Raw genomic sequence first — 16715 nt, forward strand, 5'->3', positions numbered from 1 at the left:
TATTAAGAAGAGGTGGCAAGAATACATAGTAGAACTGTGTATTCTTCATGACCGAGATAACCATGATGGTGTGATCACTCACCTAGATCTTCAAGATCTTCAAAATCACTCACCTAGATCAAGATCTTCATGACCCAGATAATCATGATGGTGTGATCACTCACCTAGAGCCAGGCATCCTGGAATGTGAAGTCAAGTGGGCCTTAGGAAGCATCACTACAAACAAAGCTAGTGGAGGTGATGGAATTCCAGTTGAGCTGTTTCAAATCCTGAAAGATGATGCTGTGAAAGTGCTGCACTCAATATGCCAGCAAATTTGGAAAACTCAGCAGTGGCCACAGGACTGGACAAGGTCAGTTTTCATTCCAATCCCAAAGAAAGGCAATGCCAAAGAATGCTCAAACTACCACACAATTGTGCTCATCTCACACACTAGTAAAGTAATGCTCAAAATTCTCCAAGCCAGGCTTCAGCAATACGTGAACCATGAACATCCAGATGTTCAAGCTGGTTTTAGAAAAGGCAGAGGAACCAGAGATCAAATTGCCAACATCCGCTGGATCATGGAAAAAGCAAGAGAGTTCCAGAAAAACATCTATTTCTGCTTTATTGACTATGCCAAAGCCTTTAACTGTGTGGATCATAATAAACTGTGGAAAATTCTTCAAGAGATGGGAATACCAGACCACCCAACCTGCCTCCTAAGAAATCTGTATGCAGGTCAGAAAGCAACAGTTAGAACTGGCCATGGAACAACAGACTGGTTCCAAATAGGAAAAGGAGTACATCAAGGCTATAGATTGCCACCCTACTTATTTAACTACTTGAGACCTTACTTATTACATATTTTCTTTTTCAGAGAATAAAATAAGTTGAATTAGTATTATTATCCAAAAAAAAAAAAAAAAAATGCCCCAAACAGAATCCTAGATCCAAGAAATGGACAAAAGTCTTTATAAAGTAGAAACACGGTTCACACCTCTTCCCCACCGCCTCAGTTAAACCCATACTCACCGTAAGTGACAAAGAACAGGTTCTCTCCAGAGGACAGCACCACAAAAGCAGGGTCTGTTTGTAACACTGGTGAGTCAGATTGTAATGGAAACTGAGTGGTCTACAGTGAAGAATGTGCTAGCTGGGAGCAGACTTAGGCAGGTAGATTCAGGAAGGTTCTTATTAAGCTCTCTGACAGAGAAGCAAAGCATCTTCAGCCCAAAAATATGTTTGTCCTCAAAGTTATCTTCCCCTGGAGAAGGAAATGGCAATCCACTCCAGGGTTCTTGCCTGGGAAATCCTATGGTCAGAGGACCCTGGCAGGCTATGGTCCATAGGGTGCGAGGAGTCGGACACAACTTGGCTCAAAGTTATCTGCTTGCTTTACGCTTGATAACCTGTTGAATTCCAAATCTGATTCGACTGAGCCTGCAGCAATATGCACTTATATAAAATGGTGACCCTTCCCCCTCTCATCGGAAATTATGTTGTTTTAGTTTTTTTTGACTGAATTAACCATACCTGCTGATGGTGCTAAATCTGAAAAAAGAACTCCAAATAAAACTTTGCTGGGGACCATGCCTACGACCCATGGATCCCATGAATCCTATGGCATAAGAGCAGAAGCTCTACCTCGGGACTCGACACCCCCAAGTTCAGACAAAGCCAAGAATTACCAACTCTCACCTTATTTTTGGGCTTCCCAGGTGGCACTAGTGGTAAAGAACCTGCTTGCCAGTGCAAGAGACCTAAGAGACACAGGTTCACTCCCTGGGTTGGGAAGATCCCCTGGAGAAGGAAATGGCAACCCACTCCAGTATTCTTGCCCGAGAACCCCACTGACAAAGGACCTGGAGGGCGACAGTTCACAGGGTTCCAAAGAATCAGACACGACTGTAGCAACTTAGTATGCATGCACCTTATTCTCAGCTCAGACACTCTGAAAGAGAACTTTTTCCTGGACAGAATAGAGACAGCATGGCATATTAAATTTCAGAGTCCAAATCCATCTTTGCAACGGGTGGCTTTTTAGACAGGGAGTAGCATACATACGTTTAAACGCACATGTGGACTTAAATGCATGTTGATAGGATGAATCCAAGTGAATTTATTTGTAGGACACCATATGCTCCAATTATACTTAAAGTCATGAAAAATCAGGGACTTACCGTATAAATGATTAAATAAAAATGATTATTAAAATATTTGCTCACACAAACTGCCCTTCTGTTTCTTAAGGACGTGTGCGTAAAGGGTTAATATCATATATAAGGTAGATGTTTAATGGATAAATTTAAAAGCACCTAAGAACATAGCATCCTGTGTATAACTTTCATAATTGTGCGTTCCTCCAGAGATAATGGATATCATTATCAGCAGCGCCTGTCCTAGGAAACTTGGCAAGGTTATGATTGTTTGTTACAGCTTTGGTTATATTAACATACACATTAATATTTATAAATATTTGATGTCATGTTAATTTTTCATATAAGATGATTTATGTAATGTTGCTGTGCCCTGTTAGAGGGCATTTGCAATATGCTTCAAAAGGGAGCTGAATTGATGCATGTTCTTTAAGGGGACTTGCCTGTATATCACTGTTCTTACAATGCATTATTCTAAACAAAAGTGTTTCCAAATAAATTATGTGAATTGTGGATTTACTCCATTAACATTTTAAATAAAACATAAAGGAAAAGATCATGCTGAAACTATTTGCTGCATTTTTAAAAGGCGCTCTGTTCTCTTGAAGCAGGACAAAGTTTACTGAAACACTCTTTTTCAAAAACGAAGTCAGCAAGTAAGCAATCCTTTTAAAATTTTGTTTTAAATTTTACTTAGTCTGTATAGCATGCAAACTAGGATATTTAAAAAAGGATATTAACTTGGGATGAGGAAAAATTGCAGTTCTCTTGTGTATCTTTGTCAAATTTCTTTTGCTGAAGTATATTTTATTGTGATCAAATTTGAATATTAAGGAAATTGAATAAAAATTAGGCCAGGTATGTATTATAAATCAAATACAAGTTATTAATGAATATTTGCTTTGGGTGAAAAAATTAATTTGCTTTTAGAAAGTTTAAGCTGCTTTAAGCAGAAATTTAGTTTATATATATTATGGTGACTTGAAGCTAATAATATACAGTATAAGGAATTATAGGTTTGTTTAGTAATTATAGTAGACTTTTATAGTTCATCAGTCTGCATTACCAAATACTATTGTTATAGTGCTCTACTTTTTCATTTTGGATCAAAAGAGCCACAGAATAAAATCTGAAGAAAAACTCAAAAGCCCTATTTTATGTGGTAATTCATTTCTCTGTTATAATAGATGTTGCCTTTTAATACTTTTTTTTCTGTGCAGAAACTTTTTAGTGTAGTCTGTAGTTATGCTATTAGCAAAAGAACTATTAGTAAAATTTGAGTTTTAGTGTACTTTTTTCTTTTTCAACAGTTTAAAATATCCATTTAATTGTTCCTTTCTCCCTATTAAAAGAAACTTGAAATTCACATTTTCTTTAAGGAGAAGAACTCAGTATTAACTTATATTTATCTTTCTATATATCGAAAAATGAAACATCACCCTATGGTATAACAATTAGAATTTACTCTGTAAATTTTAGAATTTTGGAAATCTTAATTTAAAGTATATATAAGCCTTGAATTAAATATCTTTTCTTTCAATTTATCATCATATAATAATTGTTACTTTTTAATTCATCCCTTATACTAAATTAAGCCCTTGAAAAATTAAAAAATCAACTCAAGAAAGTAGCTTTTATTTGACATTCTAAATTTCAGTCTGCTCATTATCACTTCCACAAAACTAACAATTAATTTGAATTTAAATGTAATGACTTTTTCCCTCATATTTTCATATTCAAATTAATTCTGTCATCATGATTATTCATATTACAAAAAAATTACACCAGGTCATGAGGGAGGAAAACGCCTTAATTTAAGTTTACACAGAAAGATCTGTGGCAACAAAGCATGTGGAAAAAAATGAGAATAAGAGTTGCATTCCCAAGTGAGAGCTAGCATTCCACAGAGTATATCACCATCAAGTAATTTTTAGTTTACATAATAAATATCAAGTGAACAGGAAAGCTGCTAAGGCAAATAGTTTTTAAAAAGCAGTAAGTAGTAGGTAAATTGTGTTAAGCATATATAATATGAGCTAGCACCTAAATATGCTGAGCTTAGAATATTTGTATTACAGATGTCAAAATCTACTTCTATTCCATAATGTGCAATATTAAACAAAGCAAAGGAAAATATGCACATAGGTATTTTTGCATATAGACAAACTTATATCATCCAATTTTAATCAGAATTCACCCTTCAAAATTCTTGCTTCCTAAAGAAGTATTAAAAATTTTTGAGGTATATTGTTTATGATCAAAAAGTTACAAAATAAAGTAACTGAAATTGTCAAATGCATCAGCAGGACCACTTCATTTGAAAGAGTAAAATGTGTCACCAATCAGGGAAAACTCAGAAAAAAAGGGGGGGGGGGCTCTAGGTATAAAAAGATAATCAGAAAAGGGTAATCAGAGAATGAATCCCACATAAAGAATGGTATTATACTTTATACTGCTGAAATAAACCTTTTGACAACTGAGATTTGAAAATAAATCAGACTGAAAGTTTTCTATGATGCACTGATTCTTTTATAGGTATAAACATGTATTAAGAAAATAGTAAATTAAGAAAACTAAGGTAAATTCTTTTTTGTACTATTTTTTAATCATCCAGCAGTGTTTGCTGCCAAGTGACTATGTTAACTTAGTTTATTTTAAAACAAAGGCAAACTATAAAGCTATAATAAGAAATCTAGATATAAAATGTAGACATCTATCTATCATCTATCTATTCATCCATATACATAAGTAAACACACAGCAATATGCAGATATACCTGTGGGGATCTCCAAATATACAACTCTATATTGAGGTAGCTAATAATTTTCCTACTGTAAAGTTTCTAATCTAGTCATAATATTGCAAAGGAACAGAACCATAATCAAAATAGCTCACCACTCCAAATTAGATTGTGTTATTTTTCTAAATTTAGGCAGAGCAAATGTATGTATGCTTTTTTCTTAAATATGATTCAGAGAGAGAGAGTAATCTATGAAATCATGATTATAAAAATAACATACAATTTAATTGAAATCTAGGATTTTATATTTGAGTCCAATGTAAGTTATCAAGATTAAAGAATCAATGACCCTTCCAGATAAAACTAACTGAATTGAAATACTAACCTGAAAATCAGTTTGTCTAGATAAACATAATTCCACTAGTGGTATTTTCACCAAAATTTGATATCAGAAAAAGATAATTATAGAAAATCAACACTAGTAAGATGAAATGGATCAAACTCATACACATACAAATCACATTTCTTTTTATAACTGATTAATCCTCAGTCACATAGTGTTTGGTGGTTTAGTCGATCAGTTGTGTCCTACTCTGTGACGCCATGGACTGTAGCCCGCCAGGCTTCTCTGTTCATGGGATTCTCCAGGCAAGAGTACTGGAGTGGGTCGCCATTTCCTTCTCCAGGGGATCTTCCCAACTCAGGGGTTGAACCCAGGTCACCTGTATTGCAGGCAGATTCTTTACCAACTGAACTACGAGGGTGTTGACAGTCACCAAATTGTTCCACCATGGGTTTGAGTAGCAGTGTAATAAATTAAGGCTTTACATCAACCACCTCAGAGGGCACTTTTTGAGAAATCTGCTTCCCCCATCTGAAACAGTGAATTTGGTCAATTTGCACATTTTCCTCACTATTTAGAAGTAGTTATTGAATGGGTTCAATATAATGTATCGCTGCAACAAAAGAGAACCCCTTTAGCAATCCTGTATACCTTTCTTTCATCTTTGGATCTGTGCAGATGGTATTAAACAAATGTTTAAAATTAAGATAAAGAAAACCATTCAAAAATCCCAAGAGTGAAAAGTTACAGGACGCACGAAGAGTCGATAAGGATATGTATTTTTTCCTTCCACTGTGATCTACTGCTATTCAGAACAATCGATTAGACAGGTTCATTATTGTTTTGCAACCACACATAAACCATTATTATCCACATTTACTCCCTAAGGTGTTCTCATGGACAAGTTTTCAATGATTTGTAATTTTAAGTAGCAGCAAGCTTACAACTTGCCTGGCTTAACTTTCCTGGTCCTCTAAAGAGAATTACCAACTTCTACAAGCTGAAGGCCATTGGAACAGTTACAGCCTTCCTGGAAATTTTTCATCAGAGTCACAAATGTTTATCATTCAAAATGTTTATTATATCTAAACCTTAGACTAGTGACTTAACTCTACCCTGCAGAGATTATTTATTGAAGAGAGAATCATCATTCTTGAACTGAAATCTTCTATAAGTGTAACCTTAAGCCATCTTTTTTTTAAATGTTTATTTTTATGTATTTATTTGGCTGTGCCAGGTCTTGGTTTCAACACAAGAACACAAGGGATATTTAGTTGTAGCATGTGGGATCTAGTTCCTTGACCAGGGATCGAACCCAGGCCCCATGCATTGGGAGCATGGAGGCTGAGCTACTGGACCATCAAGGATGTCCCTTAAGCCATTATTTTAATAGAGTAATGTGTGCCAATGGTCCCAGTAACTTTAACTCAGATAAAGGAATGACATTATAAAATATGTTATATTTGGGGCGATTTTTATTGTAAATCTGTTATACATAAGGAAAGATGAATAACCTTATTTTGAAACAGGACTTAGAAAGTCTTGTCAAGTTCATTTTTTTCACATCGTAAAATAGTTAACTTTTTGCAAAAAACAGAATAAAGCAAAAGAAAGAGGTGTTTTCTTTGTGGCATTCTCATTCAGGTTGTCTCTCTTTTAAGAGACATTTCTTTCACTAAGCTTAACTTTGTATTTTTGTGTGTACATGATTTTGTCTGTGTGTATAAAAGCTAAACTAACTTATGGTTCTATTCCTCCTGTTTCTAGTAAGGAGGAAACATGTGTCATCGTTAAGTGTTCGGGCTTTGGAATCAGAGTTATCAATCCTGGCTCTTCTGCTTACCTTGGACAAATGACTTACTTTTCAGTGAACTCATCTTTAAAATAGGAGAAATAACAGTAATTATTTTTGAAGTTGTTAACCATTTTAGGATTATAGGATTATAGGATATAATGCATGTTAGGTACATTATCTGCAAGAAAGAAGTTATGTAGGCAAGGTGAAGAGGGTGGGAGGGGTAAGGGGTAGGAGGAAGGGCTGAATTTGAGCCAGGTATACTCAATTTGAGCCAGCCAGTAGTTAAGACAATATAAAAACAGTTATTTGAATGTTTCCCCCACTATTCACAATAAGGACTTTAAATATGAAAGGTAAGAGAAGACAAGATCACATCCTTAGTATAACAATAGTACTTTGTTGAAAGTTACATCCCTCAGAGACAAGTAATTGCAAAAGAAGGAAGTGATGGTAGGGTAAAGAGAATGATTTATGTTAAAAATTTAAGGGCTTTTGACTTAAGTGCTACTTCTGAAAAACCATTATCCTGGAAATAGCCTGGGAAGCTGATCTGTAAAATGACTGGCTTCCAAAGACAGCTCATAATTTTTTGGATATATTTACTCTTGATTTCTGTTAAAAGTATACATGTTGAATGAGTCCCATTCCATCTCACACAAAGAATTCTTTAATTTTTGATAATAAATTGAACTAATACATATTTAAAGATTCATTCAAACTCTATATAATTTTAGAATCATACGTGTACTATCAAACAATGTGTTCAGCCAAAATTTGTACTCAGTAATCCAACTATTAACATACATAGAAACGTTTTCTTAATTTATAACTTACTGACTTTACTACTCTTAAAAAATGATTCAAAATCCAACTTTGATGTGTTACTGAATTTTCAGCTGGAATGTCTTCAGACATTCTCACCTTCTTCATTTTGTGAATTTGGGTTTGTTCCTTAAACAGGAATATGTCATTTTTGAAACTACTTCCACTAGATTTATTTGCAATAACTTCTCTTGACGAGTAAAGCCTCTCAGTTGTGTCCAAATCTTCCGGACCCCATCGACTGTAAGCCTGCCACGCTCCTCTGTCCATGGGATTTTCCAGCCAAGAATACTGGTTACCATTTCCTTCTCCTCTCTTGAATAGGCTAATGATAAAAACTGAAATACCTAGCTGCGTTATGTAAAGTATTTAGCCCAGGGCTATACTTTTCAGACATCCCTGTGCACCGGAATGCTCTGGAAGTCTTATTAAAAACGCTAATTTATTGGTTCCATCCTTGGAGATTCTGATTCCATGGAGCTAAGACAGGTCTCAGGAATGTACATTTTATTAAGAACTCCCAGGTGATTCTTATACACGTGGTCTAGAGGTCACAGTCAGAAAAAACATTGGTCTAGGACTACTACTGATTTTGTCAACCTGTTTGGTATCAAGATAATCATCAAATTTTAATATGGAACCTGTTTATTATCAAAGTCTTTGAAATATTGTAAAGGTTGATTTCTTTTTAAAAAGAATTTTATTGAAGTATAGTTGATGTGCAATGTTGTGTCAATTTCTTTTATATAGCAAAGTGACCAATATATATATTCTTTTTCATATTATTTTCCATTATGGTTTAATCAAGATGTTGAATATAATTGTCTCTTCCTCCCAGCATCCTCCAAGTTTATCTTCAGTTTAAGCTCATTTTTCCTTCTCTTTCCCCTAACTCGGATTCTCCCTCTGCCAATTTCCTCTCTCTTTATAGACTCTTAGCTCATAGTCTTCTCATGACCTACTTTTTTCCCTCCTTAATAGCTTATCCAAGGATAAAGGAAGGGAAAGACACATCTTGGTCTTTCATAGATTTGGGGGATAAAAGCGCTGGATTTGGAGGCAAGGGCTAGCAAAGAAGTGACCAGTAGATAGGACATTTACTCTGCCCAGGCCAGATTCTTCTTTCTCCTAATCTTCTCTAGAAATGCCAGGCTTCTTCCATTTTCTCCTAAAACCCAACAGAACTCAGAGCTCCATCTTCATCAGAGAAATGAAAACTTAGATCATGTAGCCTGTCAGAAGTTGCTTGATTCCAACCTGAGTCCTTTAGTCTTTTCATGGCCTTCCTTGACCACTCTCCTCTCTTAGGAATTTATTGCCATCCAGAGCAAGCCAGGCTCTGCAGTCCTCATACAGTGAGGCAAAGTGCACAAGAGTTTCAGTCAAGAGAATACCTAAGATGTTAGAAATACCCTTCCGTGTCCTGCTTGGGCAGCTTGTACTCTGAGACTAGCACTGTTGAAAACAAACTATTCCACAGCCCATGAAGATGATGGTTGAGCCTCTCAGAAAAAGCTCATGTGACTGTGATTGAATTTACCTCTGAAATCCAGATTTATGAATGATCCAGTTTCAGAGAGAAGTCAGCTGGAATCAAACATAGGCTTGGAGTGAAAGTACAGAGTAAAAGATCAAAATCCCGCATGGCTTTGAAATTTTCTAAAGTCTTGAGGAAGTCAGTTTTCTCACCATCTCCATTTCAGATGGGTGCAATGGTCCTGTGATGTGCTTGGCTATTTTGAGGAAATAGTATATAAGCATGAATTAGAACCAGAATGGCACGCATGTGTTGATCGTGATGGTCTTGTTGATGTAAACAGCTCTTCTGGCATTTGCAGACAAAATTTTGACTTCTCAAATCAGCCTCACATACACCACACACACTTGTGGGCAAGATGTGAAATCTCCCCTCTGCCTCCCTGTCTTTAGTTGATATTTCACAGACTAGAAGTTTTCTGTGACTGAACCCTAAATGATCTGTTAATGATTTGGGATTTTAAACAGTTCGTTCTGAAACCTGGTTCTTGTAATCAAGTTTGACATGAAAATAGTACTGTCATTAAATTCAAGGAAATACCATCGTTTAATGCTTAATCACATTAAATTTAAGATAATTTGTATGTCATGAAGTGCTATTTTGGAAACATGAATTTGAACTTCAGTACTCAACAGACCATGTATCTACACAGATGTTAGACTCAGAGCACTTCAGTACTGAGTTGTAGTTTCAGGAAGTTGGTATAAAAAAAAATACCTAATTATTAATTATATTTCAATGTTTTAGAGAATACACACATGTAATTAAAATGCCAGTGATGACAAACATACCATGATTAATTTCTTATAGAAACACTGTTTCTTTCCAGGGGAAAACTCTTACCCTTTCACCTGTCTCCTGAGTTCCTAGGAACAGTCCTAGTCTCCAATATGAACGGTGTTATTGTTGTTTGCTGTTTTTTCCCCAAGCAGTTCTGATTGTTTGTCCTACACGTTTTTGTGTGTAGATGTTGTCTGGGTGATGGAGGGGTAGGCATTAAGCTGGACTTCTTACAGGGTCAGTTTACAGAGTAAATTCTAAAAGGGCTGAGCAGAAGATTTACATTTTTAAGCTACATCATTCAAATTATATGGTGAGTAATACATATTATAAATGATATTAACATGTACCTAACATGTCACCCACACAGGAGTTTTAGTCCTTTTTAGTAAAGTAAAGAAAATTCCATTTACTTGACACAAATGATTTTGTCTGACTGCTGTAACCTATCACGATACCTTGAGCAAAACCACTGATGTCATTCAATAAGGAATTAAAATCCATTATTAAAGAGAACCCCATTATAACATTTTATACAATCTACAATGCAAATGAGAACACTGTTTCAACATAAAATGAAAAATCTGAAGGAGGCTAAAGTATTTTCTAAATCAGAAAGAGCCTAGACTTCACTCCTCAGGTTTCTTAAATATGCTTCCAAGTATCCACTCAAAATTGTGGGATACATCTCTGTCTTCCCAGCCTCCAGATTCAAACTTCTCATAATGCAGAGAAAGATCTTCCAGGAGGATCACCTCCCCCAGTGTTGCAAGGCTGTGTTAAACTCCATCCAACTGCTCAGCTCATTCTTATGCTTCTCCAATTTTACTGGATATGATGTTTTTATTGGGGTTCAGGGAAGCATGGCTAATGGCATCAGCAAGCTTTGTAATTTCTCACTGCCAGTTTTCTACACAACTTACACTTTTTGTCAGTCAAACTGCACCAAATTGCTCCAACAATTAATCTTAAAGCGCAGGAGTAGGGGGACTTTTAAATGGACCCCTTCTTGGGATTTTGTGTTTAAAAACAGAAAAGTTCCCATGGGTGAAGGGGGTAAGTTAGCTTGTCCAGGCTCTGCCTCTGCTTCACTCTTGGCTCCCGCTCCCCCCACCCACCCAAAAAGAATGAATTACATTTCTCTTCTTGTCCTTTAAATGAATAGCATAGTTTGGGTGAAATTATCGGGCAATTGCATGCCTTTTATGCAGATAATGCTATTTGATGAAAGCGGTGTTTTGATCTGCTAAGGATAATACAGATCCAGGGTTGGATTCATTGGTAAGAGTAAAGCTGTCTTCTGTGATAACTTCATCTCAGCATGAGGTCAGACGGGGGAAAACTGGGATGGGGGATTAAAAAATGACACAGTCGGAGCAGAATTCAGTTCCCTGCTGTGCCCCTCGCTGCACACTATAGCTTATGTTTCTGATCTGTTATGGTATTGTCTGCCTTTCTCTCTCCGAGCAGAAAGAGATTGCTTAAAACTTTTCTTTTTCAGCTACAGGGATTAGTTCTGTGCAGCTTTTTTAATTAAAGAAACTGTATCTTTTTCAAGGCAATTTAAAGCAGTTAGGGAAGGACCATCAACATCTATAACTTGGTACTATTATCTGTAACAAAGTGGAAGCTGTAAATTTGATATTCAGAAGGAGGCAAGGGGAAGCCTTAGAGTTCTGTTGTGTTTTTAACCTTCCGCAATGGCTCAGATCCCTAAAGGAAGACTAGTAAATGAATTATTTTGTAAAAGTCCTGAATCTGTTTCCGTAAGAAGTAACTTCCAGCCGCTTTGCTTTTTAGCTTAGCTGAGCTTGCTTAATTAAATCTCCCCGATGAGAGCGAAGTGCACTTGAAAAGAGGTAAGAGGAAATAGATTTGCCTCTATATCCTTTTCTTTACCCAGAGATCATTTTTAAACATTCCCATTCGACTGCAAGTGATAACAGTAGAAAATGTCTGCTTAATATGGGTAATTTGCATTTAAACAGTGCAAAGTACAACATTATGGCACTTTATCACCACGAACCTTTGCATTTGTGATAAGCGGTCATCATCTTTATTAATCTGAGGGGAGCATGGATTGAATCTCTCTTCAAGTGATGATGAATTTGTCAAGACATATACATTTGAGTAGAATTTATAGCTCAATTTAACCCAGGGTAATGTTGAAAATCCTCAAATGTTTCAAATAAGGCCTGTATGGTTATCAGTTTACAAAGCATACAGGATCTCTGCTTCAGTTGCAACATATACATCTCCAACTAAATTCCATGCCAGATCAATTAGAAACACTCCCCCTGAGAAGACAGGAACAAACAGAGATTGTTTCCCCAATACCAGCTGAACCCTTGTCTTGAAGAAATGAGAAGCAGTCATCTCAGGCTCCTCACTTCTTACCAGTAAAAATCCAAAGGCAATTCAGAAGACAATAAAGGTTTCATACATCGCGCCACGTTTGATAGAAAATTCTTAAGAGCATCTGCATATAATAGGTTCTTACTACGTTGTTCCCCACATTTCAATATTGCATCTTACTGAAAAAGAGGAAAATCAAATTGGCCTCTGCCTTTTCCTATTATTTTTGTCTTTACTACTACTAATGTTTCTGAGCTAAGTCCATTAAGTCCAGAGCTAAAATCATGTGGCTTGCTGTCATGATTCAAATGGTTAAACTATGTGCCATTACAAAACAGATGGGCAGGAAAATAGACAAGCATACTTAATAAATATATTTTCAAAGTCAATTTTTTATTGGACATATTTTTTTTAAAGAAAGTCAGGATGACTGAACACAAGGAAAATATTTTATCCATGTGCTCACTCATTCATTCAACAACCATTTCTTGAGCATCTTCCACATGACAGTGCTTTGTGCTGGACCCTGTGGGTTTAAAGAGGAATAAAGCCCATGATTGATGCTCCAAGAGCTCTCCACTACTGGGAAAGGCCCTTAGCAAAGGACAGGGCCATCGCTTATTACACACAGAAAATACCAAGGAAGATCATTAACCGGTGCTTTCAACTTTCATAAGTAGAAAGCGGGCTGAAAGTGCAGGACATTTCAGAGTAGAAAGTCGGCAAAGGGAGGAGAGGGGAGGATACTACTGGAAAATGAGGAGATTTCCAGTGAATCTTATACTGAGTTATAACCATGTGATTCCTAATTTTTTTGGTAACCTATGAAAAAGTGAAAGTGAAAGTCGCTCAGTCGTGTCTGACTCTTTGCAACCCCATGGAACTCTCCAAGCCAGAATCCTGGAATGGGTGGCCTATTTCTTCTCCAGGGGATCTTCCCAACTCAGGAATCAAACCAGGGTCTCCTACCTTGCACGTAGATTCTTGACCAGCTGAGCTACCAGGGAAGCCCTTTTTAACCTATGCTTACAAGTTAACTCACAGACTGGATTCTGAAATAGCTAACGAACATTGTATCATGAACAAAATTATCCTGTGTCACTAATTTGTGATAAATCTTGCTAGAGCCTACCTTAAATACCCTATATACTTATACCTAGAATACACTATATACTATATGTATACCTTAAATACAGTACATATACAACTTAATAAAAAGTTTATAGAAAACATGACAAATTTTACAAGGCACTCCAGGATAACTATTAATGATAAAGGACACATCTTTTAGTGTGGAATGATGGGCGTGCTCTGTCACTGAGTTGTGTCCGACTCTGCGACCCCATGAACTGTAGCCCACCAGGCTCCTCTGTCCATAGGATTCTCCAGGCAAGAATACTGGAGTGGGTTGCCATGCCCTCCTCCAGGGGATCTTCCTGACCAGGGATTGAACTGGGGTCTCCTGTGATGCAGGCAGATTCTTTACCATCTGAGCTACCAGGGAAGGCTGTGGAATAATAATGTAGCAGGTTCTAAACCCATATATGGAGTTAACCCAAAATGTGAAAAGATGCCTCTGTGTTCCAAGTCCTTCATAGAACCAGGTCTTTTAGGTGGCTCAAGCAAAACCAAGTCAGCAGTTGGGTTACGTTCCACAGCTGTGTTCCCACCAAAGATCAGAGACACTTGCAGGCTTGGTTTATGCAAAGGAACAGAAAGTAATGTCCCAGAAAAACAGGGTCCCATTTAAAGTTCGGTTTGTCTGATCACCAGGTCACTCAGTGGCTCCAAAAGGCGTGTGCCTTAAGAGAGCCCTATCTTGCTTAAATGAAAGGTAATGAGCATGTTTTCCACTACAAACAGTCATTTAATTTTACGACTTTGTCAGTGATCAAGTCAGAGTATTTGTGCTGTGGTTTCCCTCAACCCAACAATCAAGAGAAATAGGTCACTTATTTTTGCAAAGGGGGGGGAAACAGAACTCCTGATGAGAACATTAGCACTCCCTGACACTCTGTGTGTAAGTCCAGTCCTGGCGATGTAGATTGTTCCAGATTAATTGCTTGCTACATGCAAAGTGATTTGTTTTCCTCACTGACTAGCAGCCCCAGCCTCTGTTTCAAGGGACTCATCACTTATTTGTTCTCAGTTGAGACCTGTGAAGTGTGTTAGTCACTCAGTTGTGTCCATCTCTTGGGACCCCATGGACTGCAGCCCACCAGGCTCCTCTGTCCATGAGATTCTCCAGGCAAGAATACAGGAGTGGGTTGTCATTTCCTCCTCCAAGGGATCTTCCCGACCCAGGGATGGAAGCTGGGTCTCCTGCATTGCAGGCAGATTCTCTACCATCTGAGCCACCAGGGGAAGCCCCAGTTGAGACCTAACCTCCTTCCTATGCATTATTGGCTTTCCTGATCTTTTCAAAGGAGGAGCTGGGAGGTCAGGTGCCTTTCTTCCCCTTCTCATCATCCTTTGGAGTCTGATCAGCGAGAGAGAATGCAGCCCAGGCAACTCCCCAATCTGAGTGCCCTGAGCAGGCCTCTTCAGCCTCAGCCCCTTAGAGCAGGTGTAGTAAGTCCACAGAATACCTCCGAAGTCCAGTGGTGTTCACAAGCCTCGGTGGAGAGCCTCCTACCTGCCTGTCCAGAGCTCTCCTTCTGCATGCCTGAAAGCCCCCCTGTCAAAGGAGGAAGTGGCTGCGGGGGGGACCGTCTGCTCCCCACGGGAGGGAGGCAGGAACAGCTGCCACCCAGGCCCTACACTCCAGGCTGGAGCTTTAGGACAGAAGGAGAAAACTGACAGCCCCCAAACAACAGCCTCCCTCCTGGGAAGGCTCTGTGAAGCTTATTATGATGGACAAGCATCACCTTCAGGTGGGAAGTGGTTGGAGGCTCAGAGCAGGTGCTGGCAGCCCTGCCTCAGCGGAGGGGCAAGACACGCCCCCCCCCCACCCCGTCCCAGACCCCAGGGCACGGTCAGACCCTTCCTAATGGAAAAATGAGCTGGAGGGTCTGCCCACTGGCTTCCTCCCCCAGCTCTCTTCAGAAGCTTGCAAGGGCTGAAGGCCTACATTTCCAGGAGAGACAGTAGGGGCTACGAGGAGGGGAGCGTGGCAGCATTTTTTTTTTTTTTTCCGGAGAGCTGCGTATCAGTGTGACAAGGGGGCTCCACGGGAGGGCGATGCCGCCAGCTCCCTCTTATTATCCCCCCGCAGGATCTGCTGCATTAAACTGGCAAAGTCACCAGCAGCAGCCCGCCACAGTTTGCAGTGAGCGGCCAGAGGTTTGCAAAACAGACAGCGCCGTCTTGCATTTCTCCTTGCTCGCTAGAGTTTTTATTGCAGCCGAGGGCACCGCGTGAGCAGGGGCCCCCGTCCTGGCCCTCCCCCGACAACCGCTCAGCGAGGCAAAACGCCTGATGGTCACATAGCAAGCTGCCTGCTTTCCAGGGATTCATTTGGAGGAGAAAGTGTGCGCTGGAGTTTGGCACCGCACAACACCAGCTTTTCCTAAGGGCCTCAAACGATGGAAATTCTTTGTTAGGGAGGGAAAAATAAAGGAAGAAAAGGCGAAGCCCGAAACTTAACACGCTGGATTGCAGGCTGAGCTTCCTCAGGCTTGAATTCGTTGCTCAAGACACCTGCCTGCTTTGTCCACCAGCGACTCCTGGCAGAGAGTGCAAGGGGCCCGTATTAATGAGTTCTAGAATCTTCTCTCTGCATCCAAGTAGTGTGAATGTTCAGCATCACCTACTGAAAAACTTTGAATATCCTGTATCAGGGAGCTGGACTCCAGACAGGCTCCAAGATTTATTACCATTTCTAAATTTTATGAATTCTATTGTTTCTTACCCTTATTACCAGCATTAGCTCTAATGAGGGTTCTGGGCGGGGGGAGCTGAAAAGGAGAAACACTCACCCCAGCTTCCACCTGTTCTACCAGTAATGTAGCTCTTCTAACCCCTTTGGGATGGGTCCAAGTGTCTTTTCCATGTCTGTGTCTGTTCTGTGTGTGTGTGTATCCCCAGATAACAAGGCATGAAAGAACCAGAGCAGGGTGTTACCTGGATACCCTAGGAAAGTTTTGAACACTTAATATGTTTTCGTGGCAACTGGACTACAAACAGTGGTTTATGAATCAACTTTCCAGTTTCCTTCTGATCTTGTCAAGGATGCAAATTTTGTGTTTGTGCGTTTGTCAGTC

General features: G+C 38.7%; 1 protein-coding gene across 1 annotated transcript in view; it reads left to right on the forward strand.

Moving 5' to 3' along the window:
* The window catches only part of TENM3 (teneurin transmembrane protein 3), a 2452009-nt gene that overhangs the window by 1804204 nt on the left and 631090 nt on the right, over window positions 1–16715 (forward strand). The gene's annotated exons all lie outside the window — the stretch shown is intronic.

Source organism: Bos grunniens, chromosome 27 (assembly GCF_055505025.1).
Source record: "Bos grunniens cultivar Pamir isolate PY7600 chromosome 27, Bosgru_T2T1.0, whole genome shotgun sequence".
NCBI classification, from domain to species: Eukaryota; Metazoa; Chordata; class Mammalia; order Artiodactyla; family Bovidae; genus Bos; species Bos grunniens.